Source organism: Oryzias latipes, chromosome 23 (assembly GCF_053564925.1).
Source record: "Oryzias latipes strain Hd-rR chromosome 23, Olatipes_Hd-rR_3.1".
Classification (NCBI taxonomy): domain Eukaryota; kingdom Metazoa; phylum Chordata; class Actinopteri; order Beloniformes; family Adrianichthyidae; genus Oryzias; species Oryzias latipes.
In genome coordinates, this window is record NC_136259.1 from 1,455,871 (window position 1) to 1,477,416 (window position 21,546).

Here is a 21,546-nt window from a genome sequence, read left to right on the forward strand (position 1 = left end):
CGCTCAGATGCCGATTCTTGTCCGATATCCAGGAGACGCTTGCAACGAAGGGAGCAAAAGAAAGACGAGAGACAAAAAAGAGAAGGGAAGGAGAAGAAAGGGGGGAATCTTTGGCGAGGCTCTGGTGTTTTAAGTGATTTGGTGAGAGATGGCATGCCAAATAAGAGAGTTGAGCTTCACACTCTCCACTTTGACGACACATGAAAAGCAACAGGGACAAAATAAAAAATCTCCCCACAAAAGGAGACTCTGAAGAAGCACCCCCCTGAACAACACAGATTAGTCTGATCGCTTCCAGTTTGCAGAGTTTGAAAGTTTTGGACCGTTCAAAAGCAGAAAAAGTACAAAAAGTACATTGATCGTCGTCTTTTGCTCTGTGGTAAAACACTTTCCAGTGGTTTTTTAATTACGATGATGCCGTTTTTAGCCCAAGCAAGCAAACAAACAAACAATCACCATATCGTCTGAAAGGACATAGTTTCTGCAGAGCAGCAGGAGTTCATTAGAAATTCACCTGAGTTCTTGACGGGACAGTTGGCACAGGGCAACCCCGCCCCCCTTTCTTGTCAAGCTACTGACGTTTTTAGCGCCATCACTACTTGGAGGCTTTGACTGTTTATCTCGTTTTTGATGATGTTGAGAGATCAGGTTTATTTCTTTGGAGGAGCTCCAGGAAAGCATCGATAATCGGGTCTCCATGTCTGGTTCATGAGATCATTCAGTCTTTTTTTTTCCTTACCTTCGCTGCCTCCCAATGACGGCGTATTTAGGCGTTTCTCCGTCTCTCTGTGACCCAGTTTGATGACTCGCATTAATCCAAGGGAAGAAAAAACAGTAACATTTAAGCTCCTTTTCACTTTTTCTGCTCCTTATTTACAATGACTTGAATAAAGAAATGTTTAAAAATGCTGTTTTAAGCTTAATTGTATGTCCTCACTCATCAGAAGAAAAAAAACCAGAACGTATAAAAACAAACACTTTCATCAGAGTGGATCTCTAAGAACAACTGTATTAGGAAACATTCCCCTAAAGATCTCTCTTTTTAGATCTCAGATTTCTACCTCGGTAAGGAGTTGATGGAGTCCCTATAAGCCACAGGACATTCCCATTACATTCTGCATAGCACCTATGCGGAAGTGACATTTTTGTTTCTATTGATCATTTCTGGCTTGTAAGGTTCCATCAGTGACTTCTTGTAGGTTTATTTTACAAATATGTAAACTTTTGGTTCGTTTTAAACCTTCATCCAACCCGTTCAGTAGTTCTATTACAAAATAATCTGTTTGGATGGGGTCTGAATATTTGATCCATAACTCCAATAGTGATAAAGGAAGAAAATGCTTCTGTGATCCATTCCTGCCCTAAGATTGGAAGCTTGAAGACTGTCAGAGCGATTTATGAAGGAGACAAAGACGAAGCGGCTCCTTCAAGCCTCGGGCTAATTTAGATTTTGTGTAGGTGAATGTAAATAGATCAGTGGGCACACACGAGCGTTCTTCACGCACACACACATTGTGGCTTTGAGACCGATGCATTGTGTGAGCATATATGGTGTGAGGCTGATCGAGAAGGAGTTTCATTGTTGTGCCCACGGGAGCAGATGTCACTGGCACTTACTCAATACTTTCTCTCTGTCCGTCCGTTTGCTCCTCGTCTCTGTTTTTGTGTCCGTCTCCTTGTGTTTCTGCATCGGCCAGATGGAGAGATGCTCCGCTCCGAGCCTCAGAGCTAAGGATCCTGATGCTTCCAGAAGTTTCTCCCTTTTGGTTCTGTCTGTCCCTCCATCCCTCCCTCCATCCATCCATCCCTCCATCCATCCATCCCTCCCTCCATCCATCCATCCCTCCATCCATCCATCCCTCCATCCATCCATCCCTCCCTCCCTCCATCCCTCCATCCATCCATCCATCCCTCCATCCATCCCTCCCTCCCTCCCTCCCTCCCTCCCTCCCTCCCTCCATCCATCCATCCAGACGTGCTATTTCTACCTCTTTTAACCCCCTCCTTCTCCCAGACAAAAGCCTTTCATTTCTGCCTGGCCACTTGTTTTCGGTGCTTGTACTGTACCAAACTGGCCTCTTGTTGTATTCGCTCTGTGTCTCTTGCAAAGAAGTTGTCTATCCCCCCCCCAGCTCTGAGACAAGGGCTCTGTGCAGAAGTTGGCAGGGGTGGGACGGGTCCATGTGGAGAATGGCAGACAGAATGGGGAGCAAAGGCAAGTATATTATTTCATTAAGTGCTTTGGAGCTCGCCGGGGATTGGGGAGTAAAACCTCGCAGCTCTGTGTGTGACAAGGGCACGACCCCCCGCAACCTGGGAACTCCATCCACACACTGTGCTGCTTTCTTCTGATGCCGGGGGGGTGTCGGCTCTCAGTCACCGATGCCGGCCGGCCGGCCGGCCGGCTCGCTCAGGATGCTAAGCTTTTTAGTCAGGGCCGACAGAACGGAGGAAAAGGTGGCGAGTTGGAAGGAGACGGAAGGTAAAGTGAGTGGGATTGGGGGCCCGAGGGGGGGGTGGAGGATGAACAGAGGGGTTTCAAAACGCCCCGGTAAGACAGAATTGGGCATTGTCGCCAAGTCGAGTCGAGCAGAGCGAACCCATTCTGTTGATCTGAGCAGGATCCCAGAGAAAACAAAACTGCATTGTTCCCCGCAGATGGAAGCCAGTGTCTCCTGGGTAACAGCATTAATCTCCCCTTTTCTCCTGCTTCCTCTCTTGTCGGGGCCATAATCGGTGGGCTCCTTTCAGCAGCCGAGCCAGCCTCAAAGCCCGGGCTCCTAACTAGCCTCCTAATTAGCTGCAATTACAATGAAGACAACATGATGAGATAATAGAAATTTGCAAAATAATGACATACCACGGGAAAATATTCCTCCTCCCCAAGCACCATTTTTTTCCCTCCGGGAGAGGCACAATGAAGAGCCGGGGCCCTTTTCTGAAAGCGGGGAGCTCAGAAAAAATGGTGGCGCATTATGTGGCATAGAACCCCATTGTCTGCCTTCTGGTAGCTTCAATCAACAGGCCATTGTCTGGCTGCTTAAATCAAAATGACTCAAATACGGGCTCCGTAATGATGCCCTCTCAGCTCTGCATACTGAACACAGACAGACTGAGAGGAACGGCGGAGAGAAGAGCTAATCATGCAACATGGAAGACAGGATGAAACGGCAACAGAAGAAGAGCCGTCAGACGTTCGGCCTCGCTGGAAATCTTCGCAGCCCAACGGAATCGACATGAGAGAATCAGCGAGGATGGAGGGATGAGATGATGGTAGACAGCAGGTGGTAGTCATGCACAGAACAACAGTCAACGTTTGAGATGACGTTCATGCTTTATTACGTTAAAATCATTGAGTTTATCTGTGTCAGGAGCTGCAGGTGGAGGACCTAAAATGCAGGAGACCAGGCTTGGTGACAGAAAATAAAATATTTAATCAACAAACGGAAACCATGGGGAGAAACAGAAAGGTGACAAAGTAAAGAAAACTTCAATAGGAACTGAAATGATGACAGCTGTGGACCATGATGGACCTGGAAACAGCGTGACTGAGGGTTACTCAGAAGATGACCAAAAACCAAACAGAACCACAGAACCCTGTATGTCTCCAGCGTTTCCTATCTGTCTACATGAATAATGGATCCCAAAATATGTATAATTGGCAGAATGCATGATGGTTAGTTTAAGCTTGTGGATGGAATTCACTCTCGTTGTCCTTACATCACACTCACACACTCACACACACACTTTTCCTTTTATCTAATTTTTTTTATTTAGTTATTTATTTTCCTCCTGTTTTTGTGTGTTAGCATTGAAAGTTGTCTTTTCCAGTTGTCGTTTGTTTGTTGTTGTTGTTGTTTTTTTCCCTTCTGTTGTCTCACTGAAATAAAAAAAATAAAAACAGCAACAAACAAACACAGAACTCTTAAAACGTGACAACTGGACTGAGTGACCCCCCCCCCCCCCCCCTCGCGTTCCAAACAAGAAGTACCGCTGGCTCCAAGACGCCAAATCTTTATAGAGAACAAAACAGTTTTATCCAAAACAAACAGACAAAAACAAAAAAGGTCATCTCATTGGTCATTGGTCTGTTAGGATTTCTTGTAATTTGGTGAAACCATTAGAGCAGCGGTCCCCAACCCCCGGGCCTAAGACCGGTACCGGTCCGAGAATCATTTGGTACCGGTCCTCACAGAAAGAATAGATAACTTAGATTATTTCCGTTTTATTTATTTAGGAATCTGAAAGGTGTTTTACTTTGAAAAATTGCCTGATTCTCTGTTCCATCCGTCTGTCACTCTTGACGCAGGCCGAGGCGCTCCTCTCGGTCACGCGATAGGTTACTGCTAAAATAAAACCCAGGAGCTAAAATGAGTAAAAAACAAACGGCTTTGGAAAGTTTCTTTGCCAAAGAGAAAACGTCCAGCCAGGAGACAGAAGAGGAGCCTTCCACTCCCAAAAACAGAAAGCTACATTTGATAGACAGTACTTCATTTTTGCACCATGAGTGAGGGAAGGGGAGAGGAGGATGACACCTGTGGGATGTATGATGTCATGCGTGTCAAAATAAATGTTTTGGTTACGTCTTGTCATGTCTGTTACTCCTTCATCGTAGAGTTTCTATAATAACTGTTCGCCACATTTTAAAGATCGAAATGTTTGTCTGACGTCAAACCGGTCCACGTCGATTAAAAAGGTTGGGGACCACTGCATCAGAGAACTGGACTGAGTGGCCCCTCCCCCTTTTGTTCCAAACAGGAAATCCCTGCTGGTACCAAGAAGCCAAAACCTCATAGACTTTGACAGAGAAATAAACAGCAAATTTCTCAGTCATTCTGTTGGTCAAAGAAACCACTCTGCTCTCCCAGATATCTTTAACATGATATTTTTTTCATGATATTTTTTCTGTAGTTGAAGTTATAAACTGACCAATCAGACGCCCCAATAAAAGTAAGTCTTCTCATGTTAAATGTTCAAAGCGTTTGAGTGACAATGGTTGTGTACGAATTCCTTCACTACTGCCTACATAGTGCACTATATAGTGTGTTTGCCATTTTCTAGTGCCATCTACAATCCCAAAATCGAGTAGCCTAGAAATTACCCAGAAGGCTCTGTGAAAAACCAGTGAGCATTTATGCTCAGTGGAATGGGTAATATAGACCACAATGCATTGCACTTTAACAAGCTCTGACTTTTGGTCCTTCAAATCCTTGAACTTTTCCAGATATTCCAGGATTTCCAGGATTTTTGCCTCCATTGAAATAAATGGGGGATCCTTGGTGCAGAATTTCACTGGTTCGATAACCGGCTATGGAATTTTTCACAAAAATATCTTTTTTGTTATTGTGCTGTTTTCACTTTATTTATGGTCAACTTTGATCATTTCTTTATAAAAATGCCAAGTATTATCCTTTAAGTTTCATTTTCATTTAGCAATATAACCTGCAGTTTCTTCTGGAAATGCATCTCCTTCTAGTTTTGATTAAATATTCACCTTGCAACATTATATTTAGTGTTTAGAAAAAAAATCCTTTTAAAATCCAGGGCACTAGATAGCACCACGTCGAATACTTTTTTTAGTCATTAGGGAGGGAATTTAGACATGACCTGGTTCTCCTGAGCCTGCTTTCAAGTAGTAGGGGTGTGGACTTCCAACAAGCTCACTCCTGATTGGCGAGAGAGGTTGCCATTGAAATGCGGACTTAGATCGACTCGGATCAATTACTGCATACCGACAATATTTGGTTCCAACATGGGGACGGATTCATCGCAAAAAATTGGCGACTGAATTGACTTGGAAGTAAGGAAGTAAGACAGTCCAGGTCTGATATTCAGTGGATGGTTAAAACGAGTCTTTGTCTGAGACGTGTTTGAGCTTTCTGCTTAAAGCAATGCAACCACGTCTCCATCCTCGTCTGCATCTGATGGATGAACTACCCTCCCCTCACATCTCACCTGTCATGCTGCCCGCCACTCTCCCCCTTTGCTCCGAGCAGTTTGGGGGTGTCTGAAGAAGTCGGTGCGACACAGAAACAAACAGCCACACCGACATATTGACAGCTAGGCAGACAAGGATGCAGACAGACAGCATGCATATGGACAGACAGACAGGCAGATGGACAAACAGCAAAGGTTAAGATGGACACACACACACCAACACACACACACACACACACAGACTGGGCGCGTGACATATTGATGCACCAAATCATCTTTCAGAAACACTGATGTAAGTCATAAATCCAAAACGTCCACAACAAACTTGTCTTGTTTAACAGTTATTTTTATAATCTGTGTTTTATAAGGCATACATTAGATATGTTTAATATAAATATGGGGTCACGATGGGTGAAATGAAGCATCAGTTCAGAGAGAAAGTTCACATCTTACCGCCTCTTTTGTCCAGATGATGAAGATAAAGTTGGTTTAAAAGAAGCCAGCGCAGTGATACAGAACATTTAAGTTATGTGACCAGAACTACTTTTATAGGTGTACAGTATCACTTTTTAATCTGCAGCCAATCAGAATCGAGTATTCACCCTCAACATTGGAATTACACAGGTTAACATCGTGGATAACCCCACCAGGGATGACGAAAGTTTAATTGTGGAAGTTGAAAAACATAACATCACATATGAGACAAAATATGTGTTTGACAAGGACTCGGTTAGGAGGGGGATGGCACAGGGTTTGGTTGTTTAAGTGTTGGATGAGCGAAGAGAGCACGACGAGCTACTCGACACGGGGGTGACACCACCAACCACTCCTCCTGGATCCAGGGGGGGCGGAGTGGAGACGCTACAGAGTCAGTGTGAATGACGTGACGGTCGTGAGATAGACTCCACGTGCAACGGATTGGAGAGGCACTGCAGACAGACCAGTGGAAACTCAGGGGAAGGGACGTCATTAAAATGGAAGGTACAATTGTCGCGTGTGGCAAGTGTACGTCACAAGCTGTGAGGTGCACGTACTGGCCATTTACTGACGCACAAATGTGTGTAGGCTGCGCGTTAAGCTCATGGATGAGCAGGGAGGTACTTCTCCGTTTTTTGGTGTTTACTAGCAAAATGTCTGCCATCTTCCGTTGAAAGAGGCTTGGTGTGAAATGTCAAAGCGGTGCGTAAATCTGGCTCCAGGCTTTTTCTTTCACAGCTCTATTCTGATATATGAAACACTTGGTGTCAAAGACACACCTTCCTATTCATTTGAATGGGACTGGGCAGTTGTGACTGTAACTTAAGGGAATAAAACTTTCTCAACTCCTAAACCTCGCAGGAAATCAACTGTTTAACTGTTTTATATCGTATCATTGTACACAACTGATATAAATGATTGTTATGATACTTAAAAAAAAAACAGTGAGTACAGGCGTACCAGGGTTCACGTGATCTTTTCCACCTGCCTGAACACAAAATAAAAGTCCGGTCTACACAAAACAAAGCTGTTGTTTCTGCATCAGTTAGAGACACTCTGGACGGTTGGATGGGATTTCAGAAGAACTATTCCCTCCAGCCGAGTTTGTTGGTCTGAACTCATTGTCTTTTTTAAAGTTTGCTGTGTTCATCTTCTCATGGCCTAAACTTTGACTGCAGGCACCTGTTATTCTGCATCATTTTTAGTCCCATTTTATCGGTAGGATTTTGCTGTGAGAAAAGACTTTCAGCAGCTTTTTGTCACTCTGGACTTGTCCTTCATTCAGCCTCATTGCTCTTTCCTGCTCTTGCTGCTGCTATTCTTTTGCTCCAGTTCTTTGCTGCCTTCTCTTTTCTAACTTTTCCATTGATTCAAATCTATATTTTCTATATTTCCTGGAGTTTGATTGTATTTTGACTCTGGACCATGACCTTCTTCTGTCCCTGAACTCTGTGTCTTTCTTCTGCCAGGATCTGTCAGTTTGTGGATCTCTTACCAGGTTTTGCTTCATTAGCTTACAGATCTTTGCTTCTTGGGTTTCCTCATAAATCTGGACTTCAATGACTCAATATTTGAGCTGAATGAACATAATACTGTGCAATTTGTGGGTTGTCCATCCTTTTGTACAGCATTTATTTATAAGGCTATTAAAGAGAAGTACATCCATTAGTCTTTGCATAACTCGATAAATGTTCAAAAGACTGTGTTGTGACGGTTTCCATCCATCTTGTAAACCTGCCTCATCTCTATCAAGGTCACAGGGTTCCCGGAGCCGGTCTCGGCCACCGTTGGTCTTTGGTCTGTAAGGATCGGAAGAAAACTCACGCACGGATGGGGAAAACATGCCAACGGTCCCGGTCTGGGCCTTCTTGCTGTGAGGTGAGAGTGCTAACCACTGCGCCATGGTGCGGCCCCACCATGCGAATTTTTACTATAAAAAAAAGTTTCAAGCAGAGAAAAACCTTTGGTCACGCTGGTAAGAAGACATGCCCGGTTTTTTCCCTTGAAGACCTACGGTAGCTTGTTATTACCAAAAAGTCTGACCATGTTTGGGGTTGGGCCAAATCATCTGCAGATTCATATTCATATAGAGTTCGTTGGTAGCCTACCATCCTGTCTTGACCCACTTGTTTGGTCCAAACTGAAGCTCACTGAGTGAATTCACACCTGCACATCCATTTTTACCCAAACCAATTAAGGCAGGCATAATTACAAACCTATAAAATACACTCCTGGGACAAACCATGATTAGTGCGTTTTTATAAGGCATACATTAGATATGTTTAATATAAATATGGGGTCACGATGGGTGAAATGAAGCATCAGTTCAGAGAGAAAGTTCACATCTTACCGCCTCTTTTGTCCAGATGATGAAGATAAAGTTGGTTTAAAAGAAGCCAGCGCAGTGATACAGAACATTTAAGTTATGTGACCAGAACTACTTTTATAGGTGTACAGTATCACTTTTTAATCTGCAGCCAATCAGAATCGAGTATTCACCCTCAACATTGGAATTACACAGGTTAACATCGTGGATAACCCCACCAGGGATGACGAAAGTTTAATTGTGGAAGTTGAAAAACATAACATCACATATGAGACAAAATATGTGTTTGACAAGGACTCGGTTAGGAGGGGGATGGCACAGGGTTTGGTTGTTTAAGTGTTGGATGAGCGAAGAGAGCACGACGAGCTACTCGACACGGGGGTGACACCACCAACCACTCCTCCTGGATCCAGGGGGGGCGGAGTGGAGACGCTACAGAGTCAGTGTGAATGACGTGACGGTCGTGAGATAGACTCCACGTGCAACGGATTGGAGAGGCACTGCAGACAGACCAGTGGAAACTCAGGGGAAGGGACGTCATTAAAATGGAAGGTACAATTGTCGCGTGTGGCAAGTGTACGTCACAAGCTGTGAGGTGCACGTACTGGCCATTTACTGACGCACAAATGTGTGTAGGCTGCGCGTTAAGCTCATGGATGAGCAGGGAGGTACTTCTCCGTTTTTTGGTGTTTACTAGCAAAATGTCTGCCATCTTCCGTTGAAAGAGGCTTGGTGTGAAATGTCAAAGCGGTGCGTAAATCTGGCTCCAGGCTTTTTCTTTCACAGCTCTATTCTGATATATGAAACACTTGGTGTCAAAGACACACCTTCCTATTCATTTGAATGGGACTGGGCAGTTGTGACTGTAACTTAAGGGAATAAAACTTTCTCAACTCCTAAACCTCGCAGGAAATCAACTGTTTAACTGTTTTATATCGTATCATTGTACACAACTGATATAAATGATTGTTAGAGAATTCACACCTGCACATCCATTTTTACCCAAACCAATTAAGGCAGGCATAATTACAAACCTATAAAATACACTCCTGGGACAAACCATGATTAGTGCGTTTTTATAAAATATCTAAGACTTAAAAAAAAGTATTTTGCATGACAGAAGTTTAGCGTCTTTGTTGCTCAATTAAGTCACTGGATTAATATTAGCTTATTTGTTTTTATGCGAATGAGGAAAAATGTGTAGAAATTCTAAATTATTAATAAATATTCAAACATCTGAATGTTTTCATTGCATAAACGATCATTATTTTTAATTAATTTGCGGACCTTGAAGGGTTATGTGTTTTCACAAGGCTTACACAAAGGGGAGAACCGTGAACACCAATTAACAATATTTTACAATTATCACACTTTCACACCCTTAGGAAAAAACTTATGCTTGAAGGTGACAATGTGACAGAACATAAGCAAACAGGAAACACAAAGGCGCGGCCCCCCTCTGACAAGTTGGCCTTAATTATAGCAGGCATTCACAGTAGGACAGTGAATTAGTGCAGTTACCTCTCATCGCTACTGTAAAAGCCTGAGGTCGAAAGATTAATGCGCACATACACACTTGCTGGACAGACATGTGCGAACACACAATGCAGGACGCCGTCACATGGTCTTAGCAGCTTTCAGGGTGACGTGGGGTGACATGAGGGTCAGGATTCTTTCACTGTCAAACAAGCTTAAATTGCACCGCGCTGGATTTTGAAATTATTCTTTGTTCATTGTTTGTCCGTCTCTTTAAAGACACTCATTCTTGTATGGTTACACACATAATAATGGAGAAGTACTTAAAGTTATTTGCATCTTTGTTTTTTGACTCGAACATGGTTTTCTAAACATAAAAGGAACATTTTGAAAAATAAGAAATAGCTCTGGAGTGAGGGGAAAGTCTTTTTCTGTTGTCTTCATCCCTTCAGTCAAATTGCATTTCATCTAAAGCTGCTTCGTTAAACGGAGCTCAGAAGGACCTGCAGTCAGACTTACCTGGAGCTAGATTTGCCAGATATCTGCGGCATGTGGCACCAAACCTCTTCCAGCTGTGGGGGGTGGACATGTGCCAGTAAACGGTAGCAAAAGGGAAAAGATCCCTTCCCTGCTTGTTTAGTGTGAACACCACGGGCTGAACGCGCGTTCAAGAACCCGCATGTAGCACATTCTTGAACGCACGTCAAATGCCCGGCGTGTTCGTGGCATCAGAACGCTGCACACTATCACAGCAGGTGGTTTGGTGAGAAGTAATTGATTTCCCCACAAAAAGACACGAGGGGTTGGCGGGTGAGGATGTGGACACGTGTACTACGGTGTTTGTGCCGTTTCATGTGAAGTTGTTGATTGACGGCATTAATTAATGCAGTGCAGATGAGTCCCCTTTGAGCCGTCTAATTAGACATTAGCATTGAGATGTAATTACCTGAGAGGGCTTAACAGGTTTCACTTAACTATTCTCCCCCTGCTGCATGTCAGATGGGGCCGCTGGAGCCGGTGGTGGTAAAGCGGCGTGCAGCCACAACGCGACTCTGTGTGTTCTGGAGGTGTACGGCGTGTTTAGGTACAGTCCTGATAGCAGTTGGTGTTTGGATCTGACAAATGTGCCATCCCTTTCCCTTTTTATTAACAAGCAACTGTGTTATCTTTTTTCGTTCATGCTTTTTCCATCTCTTTGTAGTTTGAGTCGAAAGTGCATTAGGAAACTCTACGAAGCACCGTGGGTTCAATTCCTGATCAATATCCACCACTCAACTGGCAAAAAAAAATAGAAAGAATGAAGCCTGTTTGCTTTTCAGTTTCCAAAAGCCTTTTTTTCCACCCAGAAAGGGAAAAAAAAAAGCTCTGATCTGTTAGATGTGTTTGCCAGCATCTCCATAGCAACCATCAGCACCAACCTTGACACTGCAGTTGCATTGTTTGGGACCCTGACATTAGCTAAATAAATTACACAACCTTTGGTACCATCAGACAAAAATGCACACTTTTTCTTCCACTTACAAACACAACACAACAGTGATATTCTGTACGGCGTTTAAATGTGAACCTATAGGCAAGAAAAAGCCAGCCATCTGTACGTACACCACCGAAAAGCTTGGTGAGCCACACTCACACAAACAGTTAGCTCAAACACTATCATTTTCCAACCTTGATGATAAAAACAGACTGTTAGGGCGAGCCAAGTGCAGACTGTCAATACAAGACAACAGATTGTGAGAACCCTGTGAACTCCGATGCAGCCTCCAACATACCTCTCAGAAGCACCGGGAAGAAATCTATGGGGCGCTGCGAGCATTGTCTTCTGTCCTTTGGAGGTTCTGTCCCTACCTCCGATGGGGATCAATACCATTATCCTGTCTGACAGAAAGACAAACAGACACAGACTGACAGGAAGCAGCTAAAGACTTTTGGACAGAGTGACAGCGACCTACTGCTTTCATTTGGCGTTTTCTTATATTCTGATGGTTCCCATAATGACCAGTGATGTGGAAAAATTCAGAGATCACTTTTGACCCTCACCCTAATCCGCATGTTGGGAATAATATTGAAGTTTGAATCAAAACTTTTTAGATAATATTTATTAATACATGTTTGCCAACAAACCCATGAAAGGCGAATTCACAAATACTGGGACATTAAAAACTATTTAGTTCCTGGTGTATTTGTATCTGATCTTTTATTATTCTTAAATCACATATTACACATTCATATTTATCTGTCAAGAATTTCCACGCATTGTTTTTTGTTTTGTGTTGCTGTTTGACATTAGTAATAACACCTCAGCTAAAATAACTGCTGTTGATGTCATGGTGCCTCTGTCAGCTCTCCTCCCCCTCCCCTCTCCGCTTGGCTCCTGATTCATCTCAGCTGTGTCCACTCACCTCATCACCCACCAGACCTTCATAAGGAGATCCAGAACCAGCATTCATGGCCAGTTCGTTGCCCCTGATGGTGCTTAACCTGGTCTCATGTCTAGTTCCGTCCCAGTGTTCATGTTCAGGTATAACCTTGTTATGGCCTTGCCTTGAGGACATTCTAACCATGAGTGGACATCTGAGTCACCAGATCACCTGAGCCACAGAACCTCTCGGAACCTCAAGACCCTCCAGCCTTGCCATGAGCCCACACTGACCTCCAGCCTCGGCGTGAGCCATATCTACCTCAAGCTACTTCACCTGCTTCGCTTCGGCCTCCAGCCACATCAAGATCTCAAACAACTCTGAATAACATTAAAACTTTACTTACCTACTTACTCACCTTGTGTTTTCCGTCCGGGTTCCAACGCCTGGGTCTGCCTCGCCTAGCTTGCCATGACAGATGAAATATAACAGAATAATAACAATTATAAACCAGTAGGGGTGTTAGAAAAAAATCAACTTGTACAATGTATCATGATATTTCATTTGGCGATTCTTGTATCGAATCAAAATGCTGTCAGCAGGGCCGGCCCTGGTCTTCTGGGGGCCCTAAGCGAAATTTAATTTGTGGGCCCTCTAACTGGTCAGCAGCACCAAAAAACGCAACTGTTGTTGTAATATAAATGAGATATCTCTATTAATACATTTGTGAATTATGGTTGCTGCCAAATAATTGAATACAGTATATTGCCTGGATGTTGGATGCACATTAAGTGGTGCCAAACAAATTTTAAATGCAAAGAAAAAAAATCAATGACAAATGTATATAGATATATAGATATATATTGTTTAATGTATTATTAGGCAGTCAACAAATGACATTCACAAAACTCCAACTTATTAAAAACAGCAACTTAATAGCAAATCAAATGACAATAAAACAATCCAACATAAAGAAAACAACAGCTCAATGAGGGGGAGTTTGGAAAGTCAGAGTCTCTCAGTCTGAAAAGGACCTCTTTGCACCAAATCCATTCTTACTGGATCAGAGAGTGTGGTTGGTCATTCATCTGGACCAACTGGATTTGAGGAAGGTGGAATCTTGGATCCAGTCGGCTCCTCTTCCATATACGCCTCTCTTGGAGCCCCTGGAACATAAAAGACAGAACTTCAATAAAAGCAAACAGTGAAAAGTCAAACAGTCAAATGTTTCCCCTTTCAACAGTAGATGTGGTGACAGCAGTTTCTTCTGCAGCTAAAAAACAAGAATTATTATTATACAATAATCAATGATAAAGCTAATAAAATATCTTTAGCAGAATACTAATAATACTTTAGTGGCTCATTTAAAATCTGTGTGCAGGTTTTTCACAATTTCATGATCTTTTGATATATTTATGAGAGGTTTATTGTTTGATTGTATATTTGCATAAGGTCATATTTCATTAATTTAATTATGAACACTTTGGAGCTCCATACTCTTCAGCTGCTGTTTATGAAAAAAAGGGTTTATGCAGACACTGTTTTTTTATTACTTTACATGCTTTTAAAATTACCTGAGATGAAATCTTCAGTGAAGTCAGGAACATCTTGGGATGTGGACGCTGCACCACCTCCAATACTTTTGATGCTTTTTGAGAGCAGAAGAAACTGTCGGCTGAGACGGAACTGTGCAAAACATCATCATTATGTAGAATCAAAACTGCAAAATACAAATAAGAAATAAATGTACCTACTTAAATAATAAAACGTGAACACTAATTTGAGAATAAGTGGAAATATAAGCCTTTTATACACTTCTTTTTGTATTATTTTGTATGTTCATAATTTTAAAATTAGTACATTTATTTTGTTTGTCATTTATAGATGAGAACCTTTATTTCCTATGTATTTGGTAGTTTTTATTCTCCATATTTCATGCCAATGCAAGATTTATGACACACTCATTGTTGTAAAACTCAGACTACCTGACTACCTGTCTATAACAGATAAACAGCAGTTTTTATGCTGTAATAAACCGGAGAATGCAGAACGCACTAAATATGTGTTAGCAAAACAATGAAACAAAACGATAACGTGAGTTAAAACATTTTTCAGCCACCATATAGTTGTCATTATTTACTTTTCTTTACTTTCCGCCGTTTTAGAAGGTCATGTCCAACCTCATCTTGGAAACTTGGGTATCAAAATTATTTTCGAGTTTTCCATGGGAAATTACGACAAAGGGGGTCGTTTATGTGCAAACTTCACCTCAGATCGCTTCGTATTTTACGTAAATTGCGCAGCTGCACAGAAATGCTGGATAATGTAAAAATAAAGCCCCAACATCCTCCAAACTTACCTTGTGATTGATGTTGAAGTTCTTTATCTTTTTTTAGCTCCTGGTGGTGGATAAAGTCTCTGAGGCATGACGTTTTCTTGTTGTCGCTTTGATCAGCGTGACAAAATGTGCTGTTTTTTTTTCTTTTCCCCAACTTTATTGAAACAAAATGCGCTCGTAAATGCACACCGTGCCAGACTCAGATGCAATTATGTTGACCAATCGTTGCTAAATGGTGTAACGTCATTATTTGGGTTGCCAAATTGGTTCATGTGTGCTGACAGGGGGGATCATTAAAGTGCAGGCAACTTTCTTTTGCACAACATTCAGAGCACACGTTGGTAAGGAAGTTCTATGAAATGGGTTGCCAGATTTGGGTCTTTTTTAATTTAATTTTTGTCGCCACTTCGGGGCCCTGCTGGTGACGGGGGCCCTACGCGGCTGCGTAATTCGCGTATAGGGAGGGCCGGCCATGGCTGTCAGTACGATATATCTTTAATTATTTCTGAGCGTCCTTCAGCGTCTGACTCGTTTCCCACTTCAACCTCCAACCACTAGTTGGCAGCAGAGAACACTGAGCCTCTTAGAGCAGCTCTACAACACAAAACAACAGAAGACCTCAGCTAGAGGCAGCTTTTTTCATTGTTATGAGACATGAAATACTTAGTTTTTTATTGGGATGGGATCCAAACAGAAACTCTGTTCCATGTTGCTGCCAGTAACATAAAAACGTGGATTGCTGTGCTTTTTAGCAGATTCAGATCAGAACGAGTGAAGCTCTGCAGCTGCACAGCGACTCATAGGCTAATGCGTTAGCATTGGCTAAAATGCTGTCGGCAAAGCGGGCCAAGGTTCTGTAGAACCTCCAAGCAATAGATTTTATGACCTGATGGATCAGAGTGATGTGTACAACGCTCTGAAAAAAGGCCAACGTTGTGTCGATGACCGTTACTAGTTTCCTTCCATGTGAGAAGCATGGCTGCACTGCAGACCGATGTATAAACAAAGCACCTTTGTCAAACTAAAGCAACTTTCCTTCATCCTGTCATGCTGCCTCATCATCATCACACTTTATTGTTTCTGAAAAGAATCAGTGTGCCCCCCCCCCCCCCCCCCCCTTTATTTTTGAAGCACCGTTCAGACTCCTGAACCATTTAAAAGTTCTGGAAAAGCTACATTAAGCAATGTTGAAAATAAACAGCATTTTATTTCCCCAATAGAAACTTATTGGTTGAGGCACATTCATTCTTTGCTTCTTTTCTTATACTGAAAAATATTTTGTTGTGGAAATCAGACAATGTTGACCGTTCTCTTTCTATATTTTTAGTTACCAAAATAAAAGCACTATGAATTTGTTTTGGTAAAAGCAACTTATGTATGAGATACAGTTGCAGTGCTTAACATTGTGATCATTAAATAAACTGAATTTGACCTTTTTTTTCATAGGTTAATTTCCTTCCACTCCCGTTCAAGCAATAATTAATTTGATGTCTAATTATCCCAAGCTTGACATGTCATTGTATGAAAGTATAACTAATGATTGTAATGTTTTTCTGTACTATTCTTATTTGATTGTTGAAATAAACCATTTCAAATCAAATTAAAATCAAAAATCTAATCAAAAATACACACCCCTTTAAAACCGTTTGGAAACCCTATTTTTGAACCTTTCATCCATTCTGCCGTTCTCATTTGCCACCCTTCTGAATAAAATGTTAAAGCTCTGCCACTGACATTTTAAAATGGTTTGGTCCACTTTCTAGAGTGACGTCTAAATGCAGGATCATACCAAATAAAAATCCAGAATGTTGGGACATCACCTGCCCATTCGAACTGAATCTACTGGACCACTGTGGTATGAAACCACATAGAAGTGTGTGATAAAGGGGCTTTATGGTGTTCCACACGGCTCACTAATGGGGGCTCATTGAGTTTAAATCAAATGGTTTATTGAATGAACCATTCATTTTCCCCTATCACCTTTAGTTTCTCATGTATTATGGACAATATTCACAAATATTCTTTTGCTGTAAATCACAACAGTCTCTTTCTAGTCTTACGTAAAAAGTAACCATCAAATTAATGACACCAGTTTACTTCAATTTCCTTTTTTTCCATTCGATTATTCTTCTGCCATTTGTGAAAGTAATTTATCTGCTTGTCAATCAGCACAAGAAATGCGTCTATAATTGTTAATTATTGTTATTATTGTTTTTCTATGGAAAAATGGACCGTATCCTCTTATCGTGACCATTTGTTTTAGCTATTATACATGATGAGAGCATAAAAGCAGCCTGAAATCGTCCTTTATGCTCTGGGAGAAGCAGCTAGAGCTTCAGCAACAATCCTCCTGCTGGCCAGGCGACGATGATTGGCTTAAACAGTTCCGACTTTACAGCATTAAAGTTGAAAGGTTGTTGACTTTACCGCAGCGGCTGAGGCTAATGGAATCACAAAGCAGCTTATCATGGGAACGGGAACAATGATGACGACACAAAGCAGAGACAAATCCATTGTAAGCGTTGTGGAATTATGCAGGCTCAGTGGATTATGGGACGACATGATCCAGTGGAAGTTGGAAAACATGACGCCTATTCTCTCATATTTTCACACACAAGTGCACGCAGATTATGGCGTGTCAGAGACACGCGAGCAAGAATGTGCACTAATTTCAACATAAATGCACGCAGATATGCGTATTATACAAGAGTCATACAGACATTACTGTCAGACCTTGATATCTATTCATGCTGCCAGATAATTGAATTAATTCAGCCGAGGAACAACTTCACAGATTAGTGACTTAACTTTTCAATAAAAAGAAAAAAACTCAGCCACACGTGATAATTATATTTGTCTCAAATGAGGGCAGCCGTCGGAATGTATTATGTACTGCTATGCGTCCACTGTTGAATCCACACGCATGCAAGAACACACACAGACACCTCCCTTAAGTGTCTGAAAGAGAAAGGAGGAGAGAAAGAGAATAGTGGAGACACGGTCATGGTGTGAATCTTTGAGACAGAGTCGACATGTTTTTTTTTACTTCAACAATGACTCGTTTATGCTGCATTTTTACGTCCTTTCATGCAATGACAGATTTAAAGTTGTAGTTTTCCCTAAAGATGGGGATGTTTCTCCTTCCTTCATCCAGGGCTAAAACCTGATGCGCTAAATGAAAGGTTTGATGTCCCATGAGCAAAAACGACAAACTCCAATTTAAATGAGGCTTTTGTGTACGTAAAGCTATGTTCACACCGCCCTGCAGCCACTTCCAATCAACAGTCCATGTGAATGCGCAGATGCATTTGTGCATTTCAAAACTCTTGTGTTCCTGCGTAGCTACGCACATTTTTAAGAACTTTTTGGGGTCTATGTACAAAACACTGGTAGGATCCTGGTCTTCCCCCACACCTACCAGGGAATCTTCATCACTCCTTCTACCCATCTTCTCATCAGCCTGCAGCCTCCATATGGACTCCTCAGCCGTCAGCCGACGTCAGTCCGTCTGCTTCATGCGGTAGCGTTCAGACCCGTGTTACGCTCTATGTCTACGTTTAGTTCTATGCTGAGTGCCTCATGCTGCAAGCTCATCCACTCTATGTCTGCCTCTCCAGGAATCACCACCAGCTACGCCTCCACCTTTGGTCACCATTTGTCACTCTTCAGGACTCCAAGCAAGGCTCAATTCCCTCACCTGCCAAAGCCACAAATCTTCCAAGCCTGAACCCCCCACCACCACCAGGACTCAATAAAGACCACTTATTCAGCCACCTCCTGTTTCTGTCCTGCTTCTGGGTCCAGCCACGCTCATCATAACAAACAATCTGCCAATGAATTCAAAAATTGAAAAATTGATTCATGATTTTTCCTAGTGAAACATAATTTGCACGTTTTAAACTTTTGATACTTGATCAATTTTTGCTATGAAGATTTAAAATACTCCATCAGGTGTTCCACAGGGCTCTGATCTCTGCACTCCTGTCTTCTCTTTCCACGCCACTTCTCTGAAATCGGTCATGGATTTAAGAGCATGATCATATGTTTTGTTCATTTCTTGCTATGCTGATGACACACAGTTCTCACCGTCTTCCATCAGCTGACTGCATGTACCACATTTTTAGGTGTCTTTAGAAAAAGGGGCCGCTAAATTACTAAATGAAAATATCTGTATACCTATAAAGTGAAGGGGCCTTTGCTTAGAAGAACCAACTGTGAGCATGTCGATTTTTGTTCCTACTATTTTCATTTCAACCTCAGGCATCTCTTGGAAAGTTGCTGACTGTTACCTAAAGTTTTTCGATTCTTTTTTGGGTTTGGAGAGATACTGCTCTGCCAGGACTTAAAGGTATGGTCACATGTACCAGTGCGGGGTTTGCCCCATTACGCCTGTTGTGAGTAAAGCAGTCGTCACAACTGCTCTCACAGCTAGATGTTGGTGGTCTGTTGACAAAAAATATAGAAAATCTTTACGACATGCCTTCATCTGACCTTTTACACTCTACTTAACCTTGTCTCTGTGTTCGCTACAACCTGTTCCCTGCAGCATGCCAGTAGAAATAGCATATTTGCTAAAGTGGCTCTGTAAACAGTCTACAACCTTGACATTTCAGCGCCCCGTACAGGTTTGCCCATTTTTCACCTGTTTCCACCCGTCGAGGCAGAAGGATTAAGTAATTATTGCTGTGTGAGCAAATTTACTACCGGTAAGCATTTAAACATCAAACTTTTGAAATTAAACATTTTTGTTGGTACAATGAAATAATAATAGAATAGAAGTTTAGATCCAACCATCCCCAAACGGAGGATTACAGGTTTTTCTTCTCTTTTGCGGTTTCAGGGAGGCGCATAGATAGACTTATCAGATTGTGAAAGTAATAAACAGTAATTTACTTAGACATTGAAAGCTTCCAATCTGATATTTCAGAGTCAAAACCATAATCTTCTGCAAACAGAATATAATATGAAATGTTTTGAAATTTGGTACACACTTAACCAGAACCTAGAGAGAAACGTACACTCTGCCCAAAACTAAAGTTGACCTTTGTAGTTCTTACCTTGGAACTATTGATACTAAGCTAGGAGAAAATCGGAATAGCCAAGTTGTGGTTAAAAAACGATCCTTTAACCCTTGTGCTATCTTAGGCACTTTAACATTGGGAGTTGGGTCATCTAGACCCACTAGACAGTGCTCTGAACCTTTTTTCTTCAATGATTTGTGATCTTTACTGGTGTCCATGGATTACATGAAATCTTTCCACCTTTATCCACCTTTGTCATGGTAGGGAGAACACCTCAATGGAAGGGGGGGGGGGGGGGGGGGTCATCTAAGATAGCACAAGGGTTACGTTCAAATGAATATCGTTTCAAATTCCGATCCCAGAGAGTGATAGGTGCCAGGACAACACAAACCTGAAACACGTCCATCATGAAGTGCATTTGTTTCTTTCAATGTGGCTTTGTGACACAGAAGCGGCAGACTGAGAATGATCTGTTTTCAGCAGACTCCTGACCAGTTAAACATTCCCTGACCTAAGGCATCGTTTTTGTGATAAATACAGCTTCCGCTCGTGTCACAACTCTGGCCATAAAAAATGAAGTGCTTTGATTGTTGCTTGGTGTTTAGAAAGAGAAATCGACTTGATGTTTTTCATTTTCATCCATGCAACAATTTTCCTTAAAGACAGGTGTTTTGGGTGTTTTTAACATTTTCTTGTGTCATTTGTCTGATGATGGAGGACTTGCTGAGTTTTTCTTTACTTAAATTGTTGTGAGTCAAGAGCAAATGAAAAGTGACGTTTGAGAAAGTTTGATGTGATCTAAAACCTAAAATCGGCATTCCACAAGCTCCCTGCCTTACTTCATTCCGATGCCTCCACTTGCAGACAAATAGCAACAGCAGTAATGTTAGATCAGGGGTTTGAGGGGCTGTAAATTAGCAGAAGAACATGTAAATAGAGGATAATGGGAAGTGCGGCATGCTTACTCTGCACAGACAGTTCAGACCACAACTCAGAAGCAAATTTTAAAGATACTTCTGCCGCTCTGCAGAAACTATGTCCTTGAAAATGAAACAGTGTTTTTGATTTTGGCTAAAAACAGCAGAATCATAATTAAAAGACTGGAAACAGTCGACATACAGATGATCAGAGTGGGACTTTAAAAGCCTGGAACAGTGGACAGAAATCCCAATTTGTTGACATCAACTCTGTAATTAATATATATTTGAGCATCATCTTCATTCCTAGTGTAATCAATCCATTCAATTATTCATTTAAAAACGGGACACCCTGTACAGATTCCCTGCTATGTGTGTAATCTTGGGAATAATTGGAGAAAGGTACGACATAATTCATGACCCCGTGACACTGGATTCGGAAAACAAGCCATAAAAATTCCACAAAGCTCATTGAGAACGTCTGTAGTCACCCTGCAAACCTCGCCATCCATCTGAGCCTCCTTGTTCTGCCTCTCCTATTTTTGTCTATTGTTAGTACAAAGCGTCACATTCAGGCCTGAGTGACTTCTCGTATGGCCGACATTGGTAGGCTCAATGTACAATGGTCGCATGGAGACAAAAGACGGTTTATTAGGCAGAAGGGCGACACGCAGACACAGTTGAAGAGGGAATG

The 21,546-nt window shown here is 42.0% G+C and overlaps 1 long non-coding RNA gene across 1 annotated transcript; it reads right to left on the reverse strand.

The window, feature by feature from the left end:
• Positions 1-12,605: 12,605 nt before the first annotated feature.
• On the reverse strand, positions 12,606-15,388 carry LOC111946920 (uncharacterized). Its single transcript, XR_013653510.1, has 3 exons — positions 14,936-15,388; positions 14,151-14,296; positions 12,606-13,742 (listed from the first exon to the last, which is right to left on the reverse strand). It is a non-coding gene; the product is annotated as an uncharacterized LOC111946920 (long non-coding RNA).
• Between the last annotated feature and the right edge of the window lie 6,158 nt (positions 15,389-21,546).